This window comes from Vicia villosa, linkage group LG7 (genome assembly GCF_029867415.1).
Source record: "Vicia villosa cultivar HV-30 ecotype Madison, WI linkage group LG7, Vvil1.0, whole genome shotgun sequence".
In the NCBI taxonomy this organism is placed as follows: Eukaryota; Viridiplantae; Streptophyta; class Magnoliopsida; order Fabales; family Fabaceae; genus Vicia; species Vicia villosa.
This window is the reverse complement of record NC_081186.1, coordinates 98739131-98745263: the sequence shown is the minus strand read 5'-3', so window position 1 is coordinate 98745263 and position 6133 is coordinate 98739131.

The following is a 6133-nucleotide window of genomic DNA, read 5'->3' as shown; positions in this document are numbered from 1 at the left end:
GTTCACATGCTTGTGTCGAAGATGCTAGGGTTGTTAGCATGTTAAATTAGGTTTTAGTGTTTAAACCCTAATTTGTTAAGTTAGCTTGTTTATTAAGTTGACTTGTGTAATGGGCCTTGTGGAAAAAGCCCATTAGTTAGTATGTTAGGTTTTATTATAAATAGCATACTAGTCTCTCATCATTGCTAAGCTGCAAATCCTAATTTAGGGTGAGAGAGGTTATTTGTTATTCTTGTAAACTTGTAATCTTGTTTTAAGAGAAAGTGAAAGAATAGCAGTTATAACCAATTCTTGTGTTCTTATTCTCTTCCCTAATTCCCTATTATACTTTGTTATTGGTATCGTTTTTCACAACAAATTGGTGCGGTGAGCGTGGAGAAGATGCCGTCAACAAAGTATGAGATTGAAAAATTCACCGGAGTGAATGATTTCGGTCTGTGGCGCTTGAAGATGAAAGCCCTACTGGTTCAGCAGGGTTGTTTGGAAGCGTTGAAGGGAGAGGCAGCCATGAATGCTGCATTAACGGCAGCGGAGAAGACAACTATGATCGAGAAAGCACACAGCGCAATTTTGTTGAGCCTTGGTGATAAGGTTCTCCGACAGGTATCAAAGGAGACGACGGCATCAGGGTTATGGGTGAAACTTGAAAGTTTGTATATGACCAAATCGCTGGTAAATCGACTCTACCTGAAGCAAGCTTTGTATTCATTCAAGATGATTGAAGACAAAGTATTGGCTGAGCAGTTGGATATGTTCAATGTAACACCCCGAATTTAATTAAATTGGTTAATTAAATTATTGAAGGATTTAAATATTTGATTTAGTCGAAATTGGATCGTCGGTGTTATTTAAGGGCGTATTTGGAATTATATAAATCGAAGTCGGATAGTCAGAAAATAATATTAAGAATAATATTATTTATAAGTCGGAATTATTATATTGAAGAAATTATTATTATAAGTGATATAATTGATTATTTGAGATATATCTCTTATTGGGCCTAAATTGATTTTGGAGGATACTAAATAAAGAGAGGATTTAAACACTAAGCCCAATTGGTTTTATATTAGGGTTTTAGAGATGGAAAAGAGAAGTTGTCATTTTGGGAGGAATCAAGAATAGAGGAGAAAGAGGCAAGCAATGAAGAAGAAGAAGGAGCTTAGAAATTTTCATCCATGGTGCCAAATTGAAGATGCAATTAGAGACCCATTGAGTGCTTCCATTGAATAAGGTAAGGGTGGGGTTCTCTTCCTATAATTGGGTTTATGAAATCTTGTATGTAGGGAAATTGGATGTGTAGATGTATTGCATTTGTTGTGTTAATTGTTGCTGGAAAATAAGGAATCTACCATGAATAACATGTAGTTGAAATAGCCCCTTAATTACTATTGTTGTGGTTGTTTAATTGAAAGGATTAGAGATTTAGGTTACTCATTTATTGTGTTGAATCTGTTTATGGGTGTTGTTTGAAATTGTTGTGTTGACTGTTTTTCTGGAAATTGAAATTATGTCGTTGCTGTACATATCAATATATGAATGGTTCTAAAACTACTATGCCTTTGTATGATTCTGTTTGTTGCTCAGGTGCTGTTAACGTGGGTTTGCCGAGCGGCTCTCCCATTAGACTATTACTCCATTTTGTTTTATGCAATTTTGATAAGTGCTGCATAATGTTTTCTTGTTGGTTGCCTACTGTATTAGCTATTAAACCAATGATTGAATTTGTTAGAATATATATGAGCCCTCTTATGTGCTTGCTTTTATTATGTTAATTAATTAATGATTGAATGTGTTAGAATATATATAAGCCTATTATGAGCTTGCTTCCAATGTTAACTAATATATATAATGGATATGGCCATTACGAAATGGAAATATAATTGAACAGTAGAGACAATAAATTGGAAACCAGTAGAATTAAAGAATGGTGAAGTATGTATAGTGAATAGAACAAATTCCTAGTTAACATTAGTAATTATAGAATTAATAAATAGTCCCGTTTGATCAAAATAGTCGAATTAAGCGGTATGATTAGATGACCGGAATTTGATGAAAATCGACGTGGTAGCTAAGTTTAATTAGTAGATTAACATGGTGGTGTTATTTTGTTGAAATTGTGATATTTTACGAATCGACTGAAATTGTGTTTGGTTTAAATATTCTTTATAAATAAATTATAATAATTTAATAGAATTGTCAATAGAGTTGTTAGAGTTGTCAATAGAGTTGTTAGAGTCGATAATAAGTTGTCAGAGTTGTTTTGAATTATTAAGAGTCATATTTTTATTTGTTTTGAGTAAATCTGACGTGTTTAGAGTTGTCAGTGTATAACGTCGGTGTTTGTTTTTTTTATTGGAACTTTAACAATTCATATCTTTTGAACCGTAACTCCGTTCGAGTCTCCGTTCGAGGCGTTAGAAAGCTAACGCGATATTCTTTTTAATAAAAATGGTCTTGAGCAGTAGAATGCTAGAAAATTGGAAATGGAGTAGAAATAGAAGTGAATTAAATTAATATAGTGTGATTATTAATTGGTTGATTAAATTAATAGTTGAATTAATTTCAATGTGTTTAATTGATTAGAATATAATTTGAAATTAGATTAACTATTTGGTTTGTCGATAAATTACGATATTTTGAGAATTTATCCGTAATTGTGTTTTGATTGAATATGTATGTTGAGAAATATATATTATTATGTCAATGATGTTGTTTTGATATTGATTCTCTGTGGGTAGTTGGATAGCATTAATTTTAATGATTAATTGCTTGATTTTAAATGTGTATGTTCATATATAATTGGCAAAATGAGAATTAACATGAGATAGTATGGTTACTAGTGTTAATTGGATTTTGTGAATCGTAATTGATTAATTGACCTTTTATATGTGAATGATATGTATTTGTTGTGAATGTTGTGTACAATTGGTGGATAATTCATCGAGTTGAATTATTGTGATATGCTAAATATTAAGATGGTAAAGATGATCTTAATTGCATATGTTTGATTAATATTGTACATACATTCATATCATGGATGCCTTGAAACAAAGGTGGTTTGCTTTGAAACATAAGCGTGGCTTGGATTCTAGAGTGAATCGGAAAGCGGTAAACTATATGTTTACATTTGGTGGCTTTGGTCTTGTCCGGATCTGAAGCGTGGCTAGATTCTATATGAATCGGAAGCGGTGGAACTTTGGGTCCATATTGGGTACCACATGCATAGAGTCACATGTCTTGCATTGAGTCACATTGAGGTTAAGTGATGTTTGAATATATGCATTTATGTGATTGTCATGTGTACATGAGATGTGATAATTGATATTGGTGATGTTTTGATATAGAATTGGTTAAACGTGTGAATATGTGATAATGATGGATTGTGTATATATTTGGGATAATAGTATTGAATCTTTTGAGTATTATACTATTGAATTTTGTGCTTACTTGAATATGTGAAATTTATTAGATGATACTATTTACATAATTATGACTTGTTGTGCGATGAAAAGTATGAGAGATTAATGAAATGTGGAAGTATGATGTGTATGGTAACTGTTGATACTTGCGATGTAATGATTTTATATGTCTGAATCCTAGCATGCAATTTATCATGCGCCCACTTATATGATTTGATATCTCACCCTTTTTTTTCTTGTTTCGCCGTTGCCTTTATATTGGCAACGTGCAGGTATTCAAGTATGAAGATTTAGTTGCCGTTACTCGAGTCGGTTGTCGCTCTGATACGTAGCACTCTGGGGGGAACGATTTATACTATTATTGATGTTGCTATCTAATTGTTTAATTTTGGTTGGACAAAATGTTAAGTTAACTGAAGATATTTTATTGAATACATTCTTAAGTGATTCCGCTGTGTTTTAATAAAATAAGTTATTCTATTTCAAAGGTGCTATGTATTCGCTTTATGCGACGAGGTGATTTGTTTTGTTTTGATTATGTGACGCCTCATTTGTTTATTGAGAAATTTTGAAAAAAACTCTGATTTATATATATTTGCCGGGTAGAAATGGGGTGTTACATTCAACAAGCTGATTCTTGATCTTGAAAATATTGATGTGAAGATCGATGATGAAGATCAAGCGCTGTTACTATTGTGTTCTTTGCCTAGATCACATGCTCACTTCAAAGAAACTCTCTTGTATGGAAGGGAGTCCCTGACGTTTGAAGAAGTTCAATCAGCCTTGTACTCTAAGGACTTGAATGAACGAAAGGAGCATAAACCTTCGACTGTTGGCGAAGGTTTGGCCGTTAAAGGAAAACTCTTACGAAAGGATGGTAAGTTCGACAAGAAGAAAGGCAAAAGCCAGTCGAAGTCTTACAGTGGCGAAGCATCTGGCATTCGATGCTACCATTGTAAAAAGGAGGGTCACACAAGAAAGGTGTGTCCTGAACGCTTGAAATATCATGGAGGTAAGGATAATGGCAACGCTGCCATTGTTCAAGATGATTTCGAATCATCTGATGTTCTTGTGGTTTCAAGCAGTGACTCTAAGAAGGAGTGGATTATGGATTCAGGTTGCACTTGGCACATGACTCCAAACAAAGACTTGTTCGAGGAATTATGTGATCAAGATGGTGGATCAGTATTGCTGGGAAACAACAAGGCTTGCAAGATTGCAGGTGTTGGATCTGTGAGATTCAAGCTCCATGATGAGTCAATAAGGTTGTTGACTGAAGTCAGGTATGTTCCTGATTTGAAGAGAAATCTGATTTCTCTTGGTGAATTCGACAAGAAAGGATATGTTTTCCAAGGAGAGAAAAGTATCCTAAGAGTCATGAAGGGTTCGAAGGAAGTCTTGAGAGGCGTGAAGAAACAAGGCTTGTATACCCTTGAGGCTGAAGTTGTAAGTGGTTCGACAAATGTTGCATCCACGAAACCTTTGTCGAAAACAGAAATCTGGCACATGAGATTGGGCCATGTCAGTGAAAGGGGTCTGATCGAATTAGGGAAACAAAATCTGCTTGGTGGAGACAAAGTCGAAAAGCTGAAGTTTTGTGAACCCTGTGTACTTGGAAAATCTTGCAGAGTGAAGTTCAACAAAGGCAAACAAAGAACACATGGATCCCTTGATTACATCCATGCTGATCTTTGGGGGCCTGCAAGGTGTCCATCACATTCAGGAGCAAGGTATTTTCTATCCATAGTAGATGATTATTCCAGAAAATTATGGGTATTCATCCAGAAGACTAAGGATGAAACTTTTGAGAATTTCAAAAGTTGGAAGACTCTGGTTGAAAATCAGACTGGCAGAAAGGTCAAGAGGTTGAGAACCGACAATGGCCTTGAATTTTGCAATGAGGCATTCGACAGTTTTTGTGCTGCCTCTGGTATTGCAAGGCATAGAACTACTGCAGGTACTCCACAGCAAAATGGTTTGGCTGAAAGGTTTAATCGAACTATTTTGGAGAGAGTCAGATGCATGTTGACTAGTGCCGGTTTAAAGAAGGTGTTCTGGGCTGAGGCTGTTTCGACAGCAACATATCTGATAAACAGATGTCCTTCGACAGCGTTAGATATGAAGACACCTGAAGAAGTTTGGTCGGGACATCCACCAGATCTCGACAAACTGAGAGTATTTGGCTGCATAGCCTATGCTCACATTAGGCAAGACAAGGTCGAACCTAGAGCTCTGAAATGCATGTTCATGGGATACCCTGAAGGAGTCAAAGCTTATAGGCTATGGTGCCTAGAGCCAGGTCACAGGAGGTGTATCACCAGTCGAGATGTAGTTTTCAATGAAGCTGAAATGGCTTTTAAGAAAACTGATGATGTTGGTCGAAGTACAGAAACATCTAACGAAGAGCTGGAACAGGTAGAGATTCCTGTTGAGGTGGAGCATGTTGATGCTGAATTGCATATCCCAGATGAAGTCGAAGAAGAAGCAGAAGATGCTGAAGTTGAGGAAACTGACGATGACTACCTATTGTCGAGAGATAGGTCGAGAAGAGTCATCAAGCCACCTCAGAGACTTGGATATGCAGATCTTATAGCTTATGCCTTAATCTCTGCAAGTGAGGTTCTAGACGAAGAACCTAGAGACTATAAGGAAGTTATGAGGAGTCGAAATAAGACTGAATGGCTGAAGGCCATGGATGATGAGATGAAATCTCT